At 40.8% G+C, this 17,452-nt stretch overlaps 1 protein-coding gene across 6 annotated transcripts in view; it reads left to right on the top strand.

The window, feature by feature from the left end:
- The window catches only part of HTR2C (5-hydroxytryptamine receptor 2C), a 4,576,123-nt gene that overhangs the window by 2,619,757 nt on the left and 1,938,914 nt on the right, over positions 1 to 17,452 (top strand). For all 6 annotated transcript variants that reach the window (XM_069612886.1, XM_069612885.1, XM_069612883.1 and 3 more), the window contains one exon: positions 3,959 to 4,009. The gene's annotated coding sequence lies outside the window, so the exon portion shown is untranslated. The remainder of the gene's footprint in view (positions 1 to 3,958; positions 4,010 to 17,452) is intronic.

Genomic DNA, 17,452 nt, shown 5'->3' with positions numbered 1-17,452 from the left:
TATACATGTCTAGCAAAACCCACAAAGAAACAGGAAGAGAGCAGAGCCTTATCTAGTAAAACAAACTTTAGATGTGTGAGCTCCCATTGGCTGAACAAACCAGACAACTAACTAAAAGGGCCCTTATTGACTATACAACCTGGATAAATAAACCTGTTTTTTGCCACAAGAGCCACTTGTTCAGATTGGATGATTTTACATGAGGCCCAGAAGTCCACCACAAATTCATGGGGGATTAATCAGTGCCCAAATACCCATTCCTTTGTCACGATAGGGATACAAATACTGTAAAATATCGAGACAAATCTGGCAATGAGCAATTTGGCTCTGCAGCGTGGTTTGCAAGACATGAAGGTGATACTGTAGATTCTGCAGAATGTACTTGTGTTGAGAAATCTGAGCCAACAACAGTTGATCTCCTGAGCAAGACAACTGCTGGCAATCACCAAGGAGAGGGTGGTGGTGATGCAACAAAAAGTGTCCTGTCATTAAGATTAACACTTATTAATGTACTGAAATACAGTGGAGTAGCATGTGTTGTACCAATAAGACAAACAACGGGTCTTTGTGTCTGAATATAAATGGGCTACTTTGTGTATGTCAAAAGCAAATCAACAAAAATCTAATCTATCATTTATTGTTTAAAACCCTGTACATACTTTGTAAACTTGTAAGCTTTTATAACATGTTTGAAATCCAAATTCCATTTGTTTTCTATTTGCAACCATAGCAATCACTAGTGCCCCACCCCAATATGCCAAAAGCAACTATCAAAAGGCATTCACTGCAATTACACTTGGCTTTTGCTCTATGGTTCCAGGACAGTTGTGTACATTGAAGAAAGTATTAGTCTTTTGCATATTGTGTTCCCAATGTCTTAATTTGACTGTTCTCGCACTTGAAATCTGAGATGTATTCAAAGCAATATGCTGCATCTTTGGGGTATACATACAAACAAATGAAATGATTCGATATGCAGTAAACATTTTTTAAAGAAAATGTATGTATGGGTATTCATTTTAATACCTGAGAAATACAAACATTCATATTAACCTCTAGTACTTCCCTAATAGTGTAATAGCACACCTTTAAGGATGACATATTATAGGGATCATTCAACAGGACTGAGCATGGAACATCACAAATATTAAATGCTTATCCGCAAGGAGATGATTAGGCTAATACTGTGCTCACAAGGTGAGCAATGTTTTTGCCTATGCATCCTTGATGCACCCTTGATATATGGGAGGAAAAGCAAAGGTAGCACTCATATGTGTCACATAGTGCCCCCTTTGAACCTTTACGTGCATCTTTTTATTGGACCTGAAATTTGCAAGGTCAAACATGGAAACAAACAATGTCAATATACATCCAACATATCATGTATGAATAATCAGTGCTTAATAGCACCTTCAAAATAAGACACACAACGCTGAATTGTTCAAAGGCACACCGAGTCCTTGCGCAATATTTACTCAACTACATATTAGTCTTTGCAAGAATTCAATCAAAGCTCAACTGCACTTTAAAGAAAACAGTATATTTGTAGTGATGTTCTTTACATATTCAAATCTACCTATCTGGACAAACTGAGTGCTTGTTGAACATTAGTTCAGCAGAAGTGCTCAACTCTGAGTGCTCAATTAATTTGCCATTTGACCATTTCAATGGGATTAATGATGGTGTTCAACTTGTTGTGAATAAAAATTTGGTGAGCACTCATTTAACATTTCTGTATGGGACGTGTTTGGTTTGTAATTTAGCTTTCAACAAAGTGAGCCACAAAGAGCCCTGGCTAAACATTGGGTGACTTCAATGACATATGCATGTATTTTATGGCCTTTGGACAACTCTGCATATTTACCTCCATTTTCACACTCTTGATTCTTGCTGCCCACTATAAGATGTACCGTCTGGCATCTCCTTTGCCCACATCAACTAGAATGTGCCTTTTCAAAGCAAGGCACACGATGCTAGAAATAGAAACACTTAAATGCCAAGGGTGTTTCCACCTCAGTTTACAAAATGGAAAAAATGTGCTCTATTTATAATTTCAAACATGGAAGGTTTCCCAACCCATGCTAGAAATAGAGCAATGCTATTCCTAGAACAAGTGCAGTAAGTAAACATTAACTGTCTTTCAAGTGCCTGGCCTCCACCTAGCAATGGGGTTGGTTTAGGGTCCATGGAATGCAGGCTGCCCTCTTCTTCGGAGTACTTTCTGCATAGACTTTTCTCACATAATCGTTGAAAAAGATCAGCGATTTGAAGGAGAATGTGTGGATGGGTCAAAGTTTGCTAAACATATTTCAAGCAGCGCTACCTCTGATTTAACCACTGCTAACAAACAAGAATATTTGAAATGTTCATTCAACACTGAACAATACAGAGCTAATAAATAGTAAATACAGAATTCCTCACCTTGCATTGATTCTGGCCCAATAGGTAGGAACATTCAGCATTACCTTCAAAGTCTGCAAATGTAATATATGCCATGGTGTGGACAGGGACGTCATTTCACCAAAATGCCAGGGGTAGCGGAAGTGACATCACCCAACCCTTGACCTATGATATCATTTGACCCCACCCCAAAGTGACATCATGGGAAGCGATGGGACACGACCTTTCACCCCCCGACAAAACAGGAAGTGGCATCACATAACATTGTTTCTGAGTACACTACGAAAAATATGGTTACAATATCACTGTAAAGCATGCATGCCAACCCTCCCGATTTAGGCGGGAGACTCCAGATTTGTCAATAAAAAATATTGTTATTTTTCACTGTCTCTCGCCTAAAATAATTATAACATCATGCAATTCTATGGGGAAATTACATTCTCCCGATTTCTGCAGTGATATCTCCGACTGAGGGGCTCCAAAATGTCAGCGCTAAAGTGATATACATTTCATACAAGAATGGATCACCATATGTATCGTTAATATTAGTGCATATAGGCCCGTATTACCAAATCACTGTGAATGCAAGTAGATGTCCAAGACCAAACGATAATGATGTGTTGTTATATAGCACTTACGCTTAAGTGCTCCATATAAAACAAAAATACATACAATATCACCCAACCTGTGTTGGTACTCATGTATCAACCACAGCAGGATGAACGGCTGAATTGACCTTGCAGGGAGTCGAACCTACAGATCACACACACATTGCAGCAGCCAGCGCTCAACCCACTAAGCTATATTACTGGCTATAGCTGTCAGAAAACCAGCCACTCCAGAAACAAAGAGCCACATGCTGCTGGCCACAGCCAACGAGCCTCAATGTAAAAAAAAAAGGTATTTTCTCAAGTTTTTGTTAGGGGTAGCAAGGGAGACTACAATGGTAGGAAAGGGGACCCAGGGGACGCAGGGGTCGCAGTTGCAAGCCCTGTCAACCCCTAAATGACGTCTATGGGTGTGGCCTGCTAGGTTTAAATATTTGCCAACCAAAATGTATTTGACTCTATTTTTGAAATCATGTTTATGTGTTGACAATATTTATTTTACCAGTCTTGTAGTGCCACATATTAATTTACATATAAGGACCTTTTAATAAGTGTATCACAAAAGCATGTTAAAACGTACTTTATTGCATTTTTCACGGGTCTGTGGATGTACAGAGAAAGATTACAGAATTTTTAAATAGTATTTCCCTTGCTATCATCAGCATTACATGTATGGGCAATAGCCTTTTAGTGGCGACTAGATTGCTTTATTCGTACAACATGTAATATGTGTATTCTGCTTTAAATGAGAATCGTGATATTTTAATTAATTATTACAGGCATGGTCACGATGCCTTAAAGCCCAGTAAAACTACTGATATTCATGTTCTCTTAAGATGTAACTGCAACATGTTATTAATAGAATTATTAAAAGTATACGTATTGGAGCCATTTACTAAATCAACATCATCATCAAGGTTTAGATGTTTTTTTCATGTTTTCCTTTTCAGAAAATCATCAGCAGCCAATGTGGACTGTGGATCATCAAACTTGATCAAAGGGTAAGGCCGTTCCTGTTTTAAAGGTCACACCTTTGAATACAAACATGTGTGATATGCATACTTCGAAATCGTGCTAATGTAGACACATTTACTTCTGGATATATGTACCATCATGTCACATTTCTCCATGTTACTACATTTGAGCTGTATGTGATGTTTCTGTTATTTCTTGTATGGCTACACAAAGTGTTGGAAGTAGCGACAGAAATTGTAGGGGTTGAACTGTATCCTCTAGTTGCACTGCTGTCAACGCTTGATGAGCTCTCTTGCCAAGACATGTTTGCTTCCGTTTATTTTGATTGCCTGTTTAGGGCCTACAGACCATTCCCGAGCTGCCACATGGCCCTGCATCTGCAGTAAGCAGCTTTTCTCTTCTGCATTTAAACATGATTAACATTAGCATGCTGCAGTGCAGGTGCTGTGGGCAACGGGGTGGTAATGGTGTTTGAGATGACCCTTAAGAGGTGCTAAAAGTGGGTGTTTAGAAATGCCAGGGCTGCATAAAGCTGCAATCTACGGGGAACAATGACTAAATGTAAAGGTTATTGTAAGGGGAATCTTCTCTCTCTGCTTCTTTCAGTCTGGATAGTAAAGCTGAACTATTGTGCTTGATGGTTCAAGAAATAATTGGTTTCGGGGAAATTATTCCTTGTGTGTGCAAAATAATATTCCAAATGAGGTCACCATATTCTGAGGTAACTTCTAAGAATAAACATGTGAACATGAATGATATCAGCAATTGAGATGGCATAACAGAGGGACTTCTTGTTGATGATTGACCCCCATGTTGTTTTGGTCACTCACTTAATCGTTTATAGAAAATTCATCTTTCAGTTTGACTTTATTGAGTGACACTGATATTCCCTTTGAAAATAAATTATTCCTATATAAATTATCTGGACTGATATACCTTGTGCTGCATAATTTCAGTAGTTTGCATATGTACACGTGTGATTGTATTTGTCTAGCATGTATCATAGTTCTACTACAATGGGTACTCCTTCTGTTCTATGTGGAATGTGTGTGAGAGATTTGCATGTTTGTTAGTGTGACACGTTGTGTTACCTGTAAGTGTTTGCATACCTATTAATTTCTATATTTCACTGATGTTTTTGTGATGGATATGCCATTTCAAATTTTATGTCTGGAGTGTGGAGGAAAAGAAACTGAAATTTTGATTAAGTGTTTGATATTTGCAATGTTTTCTTTTATTTATTCGCAATTTTTGCTTCATACATTTATTTTGCTTTCCATTGTACATGCAAGGTGTCATGCAAGCAAGCATGTTCTCCCCTTCGGAACGAGTTCAGCATATTAATGTTATTGAAAGCGTAGGTTGTATCATTGCCGGAGGGATCAACTGACAACCTTGGAATGTTGTGGTTAAAATGGTTATTTTCCACTATGGAAATATATCAAAATAATATGGTGGAATACAACTGGGATGAGGGGACACTTCATGAAGCAAGACACAGAAAACAGATTCAAAATGTAAACAAAAAATGGTTTATTAACTTAAATATCAGGATGGTTGAAGGACTAACTTGCCCTATGCTAAGGTGGGATTTCCCTACCTAAAGAAATGAAGGATAGTCTGAGTCAGTAAATTCAATTTAAAAGACTGTCTTTGTCCAAAACCTATACTTGCTCTCACAACTAAAGCTAAACAAATTTAGGGATGTCAGCATCAAAAGAAATAGTGTTCAAATAAAAGTTCTGAGATTCTTCCAGGTCCCATTCCCAAAGTTCAAAACAACTACACAAAGTCTCGAGGTTCCCTTCCCCAAGGTCAAAACAGTTCAACAAAGTCTCAAAAGGGAATCTCAGGGTTCCCATTCTCAAGAAGACACCACAGTTGCAAAACGAGATCTTGGGGTTCCTTTCCACAAGAAAACAACACATTACACAATAGGTCTCAGGATTCTCCTTCCCCTCGACACCAGCTTGTTCATCTTGTCAACTTGCACCTAAGGTCAGTTTCTCAATATTCAAAACCAGTTCCAGGTTAACTCTATCCTCCTTCTAGTTTATTAATAGTTCATACAGATGGCTTTCTTCTGCTTCACTTACTGTCTATATATTTCTTTGGTTTTCACATATAGGGTACAACCGGTCTATGCGCAGTTGTCGGAACACATGGTCCACCCATTACAGGTCACACAACCAGTCACCCTAGGCGTGCTTATCCACACAGGTTTTTCTCTGGCCGCACCTGTGTTCTAGTTCACACTCGCTTGACTCTAGCTTTGTCACCCTTTTGGCTTTGCCACAATGTTGTTCACTCTTTGTCAGTCTCTAGACTCTGCCACCTTGATTTTTGTTATACAGTTCACTTAGTGGTGCTCCTTTCCATTCACCACATTGCTCAAACACTCCTTAGCAATGTTCCATACTTGCTGTACATTGCATTTCTTTTTTTTATTGTACAACGTTGTTTAAATAAACCTTTTCCACATTTAAACAAAACAAATACATAATCAGAAACTTAATAAATACATAATAAAGTACACCTAATAAAACAAAAACAAAAAAATTACCATACAAATCCTTTGAGCTACCGATATCAACAATTCAATAAAATTAGTCATTAAAAATAATTCATTTTGAGCAATTCCACTACAATTTTCCATATGTAAAAAAACGCTGCCATGATCAACACTGATTCTGCACTCATAATGATGCTCCAAAATTGATCACCTTCCCTCTGATAGGAACTAAATATAAACTGTGAATAATCCTTAGCATAAGACTTTTACATCTTTTGGCACTGGGTCAAGACATGGCGGGCCATCTCAATCTCCAAGCCACATAGTCGGCAAAAATGCTTTTCACAAGGTATCTTTTCCCACCTCCTTGTGTGCTGCAAGGTTGCTAAAACATGACTCTGCAACTGAATAATGAATTTACGTATAACTTTTGTGCAGCATTTAGTTGGATACCAAATCAAGAAGAAAACAAATCAGAACCTGCTTGCAGTATTCTATATACCTCGGCTTAGTCGCCAGTCGATCCAGGTTCTTACAAACGACCAACTGTTTCAATCTTTTTTTAGGACCAGGGTCCAATTGGGGAGCACCATCAAATCTTCCATGTGTAGATTTAGCAAGGCCAGGTGTGCTAAAGCAGTGTTAAAAATGAATTTTTTGAATCTGTTCTGTCCAGGTTCACTAGATGATGATAGATCGAGCCCAATATTTCAGAACATTGCTTGATTGCAATTTAGAATACACAGCGTTAAACAAGCCAATGCATTCTTAGGGATTGTACGTCCATATCGCACCTTAGTGCTTGAACCGGCACTGAGTGGGGGACCTCTAAAATCATTCTCAATATTTTCCATTCAAATATGTCCATCCAAGTTGTCAGACCTTTGGGTAATACCGCCAGTCTGTAAAATTTGGCGGGTACAATGCTCTTAGTGTACAAGTAAATGTGGCTTTCAAAGTTGCCCCCACTCTTAAGGCGCATCATTTTCTTATACATAAACGATTTAAGTATGATCTTTGAGCTGACATGGTTGCCATAAAATTCGATTGACGGAGAATTACAAATTGGAAATCCTAAATAAATGTACTGGTCGACCACGTCCAAAGGACAACCACACAGGCACCACTTATAGATATTATGGTTATGGTTCGACCCTATTAGCATCTTTAAATTGTTCAGCTCAGAATAAGTGACCAGGGCCTCGATTGAACGTTGTAACCCAATTGCAGTTCATTCTAAGAGAATAGTGTTGTAAGCATAACTGAGCCAAGGGATATTAATGTGGCCTACTTTTGGAGGAATATTTTTAGTGGATGATCACGCCTTTCTCCTGCCGCTCACTTACAGGTTATATAATAACAGAGCAAGAACGCATCCTTGTCTGACACCAATATTAATTGGTATGTCAGATGAGACCTCTCCCTCTTGGCTCAGATGAATGACGACCCTATTCTCTGAATAAAAGAGCCTAATGACACATAATAAAGAGTATTATATACTCTTTATTATATTCCATATAATTCCATATATTCCATATAATAAAGAGTATTCCATATCCCAATGATGTAATTTGGCCCTGAGCTTAGGGGATGATACTGTGTCATACGCCCTACTGTAATCTATTAAGCACACATATAATGTGTCCATCCGTTTGCTTACACTCAGAAATCAGATATTGTAGATCACAGATGTTATGCAAGGTGTTAAAAGCTTTTCTGAACCCTGTATGAAAAGGATATAATTGCCCCTCCTTTTTCTACCACCTGTATAAACCTTTTCTAATGATGGTGTAAAGCGATCCCCAGTTTACTGATTCAAGGGAGGACTTATGCAGTCTGACGCAATTCTTATACTTACTAGTGGCTTGGCTCTTTAACTGGATTTTCTTTGATATAGTGCTGCTGGCACTCTGGTCGAGGATTTTATGTAATTTACGCAGAGTAGTTTTAGCCATTTGTATCTCCGGGTCATACACATTACTATGATGAATATCCGGCCTACAATGTTTAGTAAAGAGCTTCAATTTAGTATTACGCCATTGCATGAAGTGCGACAAATCCCAGTTGTTATTCACTAGCCAGTTCATCACTAGTGAGACAGCTCTGTCTATGTAGGAACTCGTTTTTTCAATACTATACGGTGTCCTTGTATGTTTTGTCGGAGACCTGCTTGTTTAGTTTATAAGTTTTCAGCATTTTTGGCAACATGTAGACCCATGACAAGGCTGAGGGATCACTGGTATAAAAGGAAGACATCCTAAACATTTTACATTCCGCCTTAGGTTTCCTGTGCATAAGCACATAATCAAGGTAAGAAGAACTAATGCCATTCGTCCATGTGTATGGTACTATATCATCTGCCTTAACCAGACTATTTAAACATGTTACATCAAACGCAAAGAAACACCCAGCCCATGAGCCAGCCCTTCCATTCCTTGAAGCTGTTGGCTCCTGAGCCGATTCCTCATCACTGTGTTCACATCGATTGATCAATATCGGAGCATTTAAATCACCCACTAGGATCACTCTCCCTCTGGGATACTACTCAGGCCAGCTGTTCAAGACTCTTTCTAGTACCTAGACGTCATTTGTATACCCCTTCGTCGCTCAGCCAGAATAGATATCAACAATCAATATGAGTGACTTAGACGATTGTAAGCAAATAGTTGCTGCAACTACAGACAGGGAAGCAATCTCTAGCATAAATGGGGTCAGGTTCATGTACGTACGTGCACCAATGCTAAGCCCGCCCAATGGGCAACCTTGTTTCCCACCCACTGCATCCCATCGACAAGATAGTGTAACTATCAATTAATAAATCATTAACAAACCACGTCAGGAAAATCTCACTCTGCTCAATAATCTAGACACCCTTAGCATGCGATAAAAATGACCTATGTCCCCTTATGTTCCCACAGGTCACCTTGATCGCTTCAAGTGTACACAAATATCAATGGTTTTCAAGGTTTCTGCCATAACCTCCTTGATCTCCATAGGGGTCTATAAAGTTTTGTAAAGAGGCTTTATGTTGCAAGGCTGTCTTACCCTCTCCTGCCTCGTTCCTGTCAACATGCACTGTTAATTTCAGATCCATGTCCATTAAGGCATTCGAGCACAAGTGCAATAATGAGGAAATAGCCAGAGATACCAACTTTATAATTGTATTGTATTGTTTTGTTTATTTATATAGCGCCTATGCACAGGCACGTGTTTCAAAGCGCTCAATTGCCAAGTTGTCGGCATGGTCCCACGTTGGTAACTCTACACAAGAAATGTCACTGTTCTTAATTGAGGCCAGTCCCGGGACCTCCCTTATATATTCAATAATCTAGACCTATTTAGAAAGGGGCTATGAATGGATGGGTGTAGCTCTTGATCAATGAGCTTCACCGGGAGAGTCATCCAGTCATTGCCAGGTGTGACTGTCCAGCCTCACCTACCAGCATCCACATTTACCCTTTGCTGGATCCCGCCATCAGGATGTTGCAGAGATGCCCATGTCACACTCTGTTATTCATGGTGGGTTTTGCTTTCACCACCAAAAACCCCCCACTTTTTCTTGCTTTGGGCTCTCTTTGTAACTGCACCCATTTGTCCAGCGGGTCCTGAAGTTCAGCTTTCCTGACAGCGCCCTCCCCCTGGTTCTTAGAAAAGGCAACAGCTGGGCCCCCCTTAGATTTACATATGCAGGTTATCACCCCTGGTTTCCTTGTAGTCAACGTTTTACGCATAAATTCATCACACTGGAGTGAAGTGGCTGCTCTTTTTGTGATCTGTCTTTTACCACATTTATGTTTCTTCTTGGGAGAGCTATTCAATAAAGATATTTCATTACACAGCACCTCCAAGCCGTCTTCCTGAGTTTCCGCAATGATCCGCCATGCGTCATCATTCAGTGTATCAATTTCTATTGCTTCTGGATTAGATGTGTGATCAAACTCCGACCCCATTGAAGCAGAGCTTGCGTGCCGACCCGCCTTCAATATGGATTCCTTTTCCCCTTACAGGACCGTAGAGTCATTAGAATCAGCACCCTCCAGTGCTTGCTCATAAGAGGGCTGCAGTGGTATGTGGTTTGCCAGGATGACGTCAACCGCTTTGGCAACACATTCCTTTATACCCTGCTGGTCAAGGACCATATTAGTACATAATGAGAACAAAGCATCCACCCTTGTTACTAAAGTAGAAAGATGAGCAGATATGTATTTCATTCTTTCCAATCTGGCTTCTCCAAAGCTGTTCCCAAAATCGTGTCTTCCTCAAAAGATTTTGTGGTGCTAGATACATAGGCCGCTAAATTTGGAATGGCTGATACATTTAATGCAGTTATATTGTCCGTGAGCAATGGCAGCATTCCCAAAGAATTTCTCTTAGGCTCATAACACAAGTTCAATAATGAGCCATTGTTGCCTGTTAGAAAGGAATTATTAAAGGTGGTCAAGTCAGGATTTGTAACTTGTTCTGCAATGAAGGTAGTTGGCAAAGGGAGGTTGTTCATGTTCGTCACGATAGGTGCGGTTTGATGTTTGCAAGATAGAGATGTAGGTGCAGGCGGTAGAAAAGGTGTCATTTTAGATTGAGTAAGTGAGCTCCATTTGTTCGAGCACATGTCTTTTGCTCCCTTCTTATCGCACAATGGTTCATTGCCGGGCTGCGCGCCTGCTTACCAGGTGCCAGACATGTGCTACAGAGACCAAATTTGCTCTGTCTCTCTACCTTGATATTACTGCAATTTAATCAGATTGTGTGGAATAAATGTGAAACTAATTCCACAACTCCACAGCTATTCTCTGCCAAGCCTTCATGCCTATATCTTGATTGAGTTATAACTCAATCAGCCCAGCACCTTGTAAGCTCTCCCCTCAATATGAAGGTGCCGGGGCCATGGGTGGAAAGCACCACTGCAAAAGGCAACCAATCCTAAGAAGCAAACTGGATTGGACGATGGCAGTGTCTCTCCCCTCATCCCAGCACCACCAAACTTCCCACTCTCTGAGCGCTCCGCCCCAAAAAGAGTCTTTGCAGGAAGGCCCTCCTGCATGGGATTGTCGAGCAACATAGAGTGAAGAAGGACAAAGGCTAACCAAACAAACCAACACATAGCAGGAAGCAATAAATGAGAAAATAGCAGCTGCAATGTGCAGTGTAAATGCAGAGGAGTTTTGCACGCGCTACAACAGAGACAGCCTGCTATGAATCCTACCGGAGAAGACGGCCCTGAGAGAACCGGCTTTCTCTCTAAGGCTGGCTTTTACCTCTTATGCTAGGACCATCTGGAAGTCCCACGGGGCATCCTCTCAATGCAATTAGTATCCCAGAACTGTCCTAAGACCCCTGACTCTGCCAGCTCTACACTTTCCGCTAACGCTCAGCTGCTACAAAGCCAATTTCATTCTGATGCTATGTTAGAGGAAGGGACCACTCAATTCCTGGTCTCGTCCGATCATCAAGCCACACTGTGACTGAAAAGGCTCAAAAAGCCCTTTCCAACAATAATAAGGGGATGCATTTCATCAGAATTACTCTTAACTTGCAATATGTAGTATTCATTCATCACACAAACTTGTCGTTTGCACATTGGTGTCTTAAAAGCTTTCATATGCTCATCAAAAACTTTAATTCAATTTGGCATTCAATAATTTCCAGTTCTTATTTGCTCACCCTTTGAAGTAATCATCCAAACCATTTACTTTGGTTCACCATATATTTCACATTACTTCTTGGTAATTCGGCATTCCCTTTTACCACGTTACTGCCCCAACAGCGCTCTGGTTCCAATGATCGCTTCTCTTCACTCACCAGTATCCTCTCTGTGTGGGTTGCCGGCAGCTCCGCTCACGTCCCTGAGACACTGACAGTAACTTTCAATGTTTGGATTTCCTCTCCAGCCTGCATCTCCTGATGTAGGCACCAAACAATGAGGCTCCCAATACTGTGGCCTTCACACGGCCCTTCCTGGCCCTGGCACTACCGTTCCTTCCAGTTCTCGCTTGCATCCTGGATTCCCAACAGGACCACCCTATGCCGTCTAGTACTCTGTAGAATTTCTCCCTCTGCAGGCCTCCCTGCTGCTCTACTCATGGTCTCTCCAACTCCACCTTTTATACCTGAAACCGCTCAACAATTTGCAGGTGTGAGTCTTTGGGCCCAATAGCCTGACCACAATTAGTATAGCACTCTGTATATGCCTGAGCCTTACACCAGTCTGTAGGCCTCTTCCTCGTCTCAGTACTAGAATGGTGAAAGGATCTTTTAGTGTGCATTACTCCTAGTCATCTCTTCTTCGTCCCAGTATTATAGTGTAATGAATGAGAGAAAATGCGGTGAGAGGGTTTACAACAGCCTATACAGCCAGGGGCAGGGTGATGTTGGTTCTCATTTAGAAAAGGGGGATACCATATCTTGCCTTTGGCTATCCTCTCCCTAATCCTAAAAGCCCTCCACCCAGGTGATCCTCCCTTGCATCTCCACCCCCAGGGTCAGGATCCAAAAGCAATGGCCTTTCCCTGTCCACCCTAGAAGAGGATCCAAGAGGAGTAGGCGTGAGGATAACCTCAGGTTTCTCAAAACATCCAACTTGCTGGAATACCACAATTCACCAGCCGTTCCCTCTCTCCCTTGGACACTGGCAACTCTTGCTACAACAAATACAATCATAGTCTTTGGGCATTATATACCCTACCACTATCTCTTGACAGTGGGATGTGCAAGTCTGTGTCATTAATTGTACTTGTCACAATATCATCATCCTCCATGGGACACTCCATTACCTCTCATTTCTGAGGCCCTTACATCTTTGGACAGTACTCCATTGTTTGATGTTCTTCATCAGCATTGTAGTTGGCAAGCCCAGTTCTATGGGCGATATTAGCAGACTCTTCCACAGTCGGCAACAACATGCACTAGAAGACTTTCCACCATGATTTTGCCCTTAGTTTTGGGCACCTGCTCCTCTTTCTTCTGGTGTGTGCCTTTTCCTCCCTTCCCTTCTACTGTTAGCTCCATGGCTTTCCCTGTGATAGATTTGTAAGCTCTGCAGCTATCTTACTTGTCCCGCGTACCTATCATCCACACCACTACCTCAAGGTTTTTGCCTTTACCTTTTCCTCTGTACTCTTTTCTCCCTCCTAATGTATTCTTCCAGCCGCAACTCCTTTTCACTTTCAGCTGTTATCTTGTTGGGATGACTTTGCACACCCTTGCTTATCCTTTCAGCTAAGTATCTCCACTCTTTTGTTACCTCATTTTAGTAATATTCATTTAAGCTTTTAGTTGTAAAATTGTGGATACATTAGTTTCTTTAATTTCCACGTATAGGTACTTCACTCATAGAAATCAGGTGAATTAGATTGAAAGACTTCCCCAAGTGCTTTGGATTGCTCGGAAAATATTTTCTTTATTGTTGTTGCCGCATCACACTCCTGCTCACACTGCCAGCAGCATTTAATAGAAGCTGGAGCGGACATTAATAGTGGATGCACCAAGCGCGTGCTGAAGGCGCGAACGTCAAGCACATCTGGGCACGTCCAGGTGCCGGATGGGCCATGGACCTACTCATTATGCCAAATACTGATTGTTATCCTCCTTTATTGAAGAGGGTATCAGATGTGCGTGTAAGAAATACACACACTCTGAACTCCTAAACCTATCCCCACCTGACTGTAGTTTGTCTGTTGGGGTGCAGAAGGGACTTCAGACATGCATTAGGGAAAGAACCAATGTCTCTCAAAAAAAGCAAAGACGGGCCTATGATATCAGGGAATAGAGATATGGTGCAAGGTAGGGAGACTATTCCCCCCAGGGATTTTAAGGGGCTCTTAATGCCAGATCATCTGGGGCACACTACAATAATATTCATGATTCACTGGAGGAAATGGTTCCTGATTTTCTATGTGTGACTGAGATATGGTTCTCAGCCAGTTCTGTCTGATTCTTATACTGTAATATGTCATGATAGGCTCTCCTTGGTGGGCTGGTGGCCTAGCAGTAATTTATAGTGCATCCATCAAATGCTTACAAATTCCTGTTGAACATTCTTTGCCATGTGAGATTTTAATGATAAGGGCAGAGGTTTCCCCTAACATGTCAATTCATATTTTTATCGATATATCGTCCACCCTCACAAGGATTAGCTAGTTTGATAATAATTTTTGCAAGTTGACTACCGATTTAGCACTGACGCCCACCAATCTGGTTTTGTTGGGGGACTTTAATCTTCACCCCAACAATTCCACGATTTGTATGCAAAAATCGGTTGGCTAGCTTGGCTGAATCCTCTCTCAGTCTCCTTTATCATCTCCCTAGAAATCATAGGGGAAACACGTTGTTTTAGTCTTTTCTAAGAAACTTACTGATAGTTTTACTCCTCTTCCAATACTATGGTCGGATCATTTTGTGTTGCCATGGACAATTTACAATGTACAATTTAATCATCATCATAATGTCTTGTCCGTAAGGCCCGTAAGGCCTGAAAGTTCCTTCAAAGTCCTCAGTTTTGGAGCAGGGTGGACCCTCTTAGTATGGCTAACCACATGGTTTCAGCCACCAACCATTTTGTGGTCTGTGAGGGACAAGAACCTTGTACCGCCCTCCTTAATGTTTTACAGAAAGTGGCTGACTCTTTAGCTCCAGTGGAGACTCGGTTCAGATGGTCTAACCCACCCACACCTTGATTTACTACCAACCTGCAAACCTGTAAACAAGCTTTTCATAGCCTGAAGTGCAGGTGGCGGACTAACTATAACCAGGAAGTTAAACAGTTTATAAGCTTGCTGCAATACATTGCCATACGATGATTACTGAGGAAAAATATAGGTTCTATGCCAACCGGATAACTGAGGCAACATGCCCCTCGTGGGAGCTTTTTAAAGTTGCCAAATAATTTTCCTTGCTTCCTCTTATGTTGATAGAGAATACACCAGGTTCACAGGTGCAATGTTATGCTACTAACACCCTTTCTTATGATAATATCAGCTGCATACAGCAAGCCATTACTGATGAGAGTCGGATACCGACTGAGGTTGATCAGAAGGCAAGGTTTCCTATTGGATTGGCCAAATCAATCTCAGTGGGACTTTTCCAATTTCAACTGATGGATGACATAATTGTGTCCAGGTACTGATACCACGTGAGTGTGCACTACCAATAAATTGTACACTCTTGAACCTGTTTCTTGTTCACTTGTTGTATCTATGTGGGGTGCAAACTCACTGGAGATGTGCCTCCGTGAGATGGCACAGATTGAGTTGCAAAAAAAGGACCTTGGCTAAATAGCCAGCAGTGCGGGCTGCACTCCCGAGGACCACACTAGTGTGGCCAATTTGTATTATTTCGTGAAGGTCACAAAATCTTGAGCATTGTAATTCAGCTTCTTCTTTCAATCTTAATTTATTGAACTTGAATCAGTATTGTTGAAATAATTCAAATTAACTGCAGATGGATCTAAAAATTGGCCATGCACTTCGGACTCTGTTGTCCTTCGTCAGGGCCTATATCTAATATACCAACATTAATAATCCATAATCATAATCAAGTAACCCACAGAAGTCACCCGGGTAATGTCCACACACATTATTGATCATACCCCAATGTGACTAAATATAAACTGTTCATTGGCACATCATAATTCCATAAATACATCACAATTCCATAAGCAAGACACTGTTCACCGGCATATTTGTCACAACACAGTGTGCATTGCCCCAATTCCCCCTTCATTACGTTCATCGACCAATTCATTAGATGTTACGAAATGTGAGAAAAAATTGAATGTACGCATTTCCAACCATGGTGTTTTACAATCCCATTAAAAATCAAGCAATATGGGGTACATACATAGTTGCATCATGGTCCAGAGAAGGGTCATGTAAGAAAAAAGAGATATAAAACACACAGAAAAAAGTAAGGGTATTGCCTTCCTTTAGAAAACTGTTATAGTTATGTTGTGTGCTAAAATCACCATGCCGTATATTGATTGCTATATCTACTAACCTTATATGAATCATCTGCTCCGTATTCTGAAAGGAATCACAGAACGCCCACATTACTAGTGTAATGCATATCAAAAGACATATACGCTACCGAAATCTACGTTTCCTTCCAGCTAATCTTTCAGTTACGCGTGCGGTGTACATTTAAACTGCCCCATGCGTTAACATGAGTCGAAGCGTGTCTTACTTTCAGTTTGTGACAAGAGTCTGCTCGAGAGCCTGTAGTGCAAATAATGCGTGTGGTTCAGTCACTGAGTTCCGTCTGTAATATTAAACAGTGCAGTGTCATTAAAGTGTCCTGCTCTACTTTGTCAACGTGCTCTCCCCTCACCTCCTCCTGCAGCTACTTGTGAACTGACTCATCGCCACGAGAGTGCGCATGTTCAGAAATCTGAAATATTTGTTTACTGTTGTCATGGTGACCATAAATGGAGAGTGGGCCGCCATCTTAGAATGGTGTGTCTGGCATACTGCAAATGTTTTTAGTGTTTCTTGTAACTGCCACAATCTTCACTTACTGATATAGCCCTTTGTCCCCATCTAACTAATTGTAATGTGTGAGCTAACGTGGACTGCTGACGTAGGTGAAACAAATGTGCTTCTTAATGATTCATCGGGAATCACAACGCTAATGGAATGCTGCATCACTAAAGGATTCTGACATGATAAATATAAGGTAAGTACCTACGGCGGACAATTATATATATTTGAAAATTCTCATACTATGGCAACCTTAGGATTTCAGTGGTGCCTTGTAAAAAAATGGGTGATGTCATACACTGAATTCTGAAAAAAGTAAAAAATGTGTGAAAGCGGTAAATGGTTCATCACAAACTTGTATGCATCAATTCATTGTATCCCATACCATATAGAAAGCGAAAGCAAAATCTGTAATCCATCATAAATTACCAAAACACATATGAAATACAATGGTACTAGCCTAGGACCAAAAATAAGCTGCATTCAAA

The sequence above is a fragment of the Ambystoma mexicanum genome, chromosome 5p (genome assembly GCF_040938575.1).
Source record: "Ambystoma mexicanum isolate Mex_15411 chromosome 5p, UKY_AmexF1_1, whole genome shotgun sequence".
Lineage (NCBI taxonomy): Eukaryota > Metazoa > Chordata > Amphibia > Caudata > Ambystomatidae > Ambystoma > Ambystoma mexicanum.
Note: the sequence above shows the minus strand (reverse complement) of the source record. Positions and strands in the feature narration are given on the sequence as shown.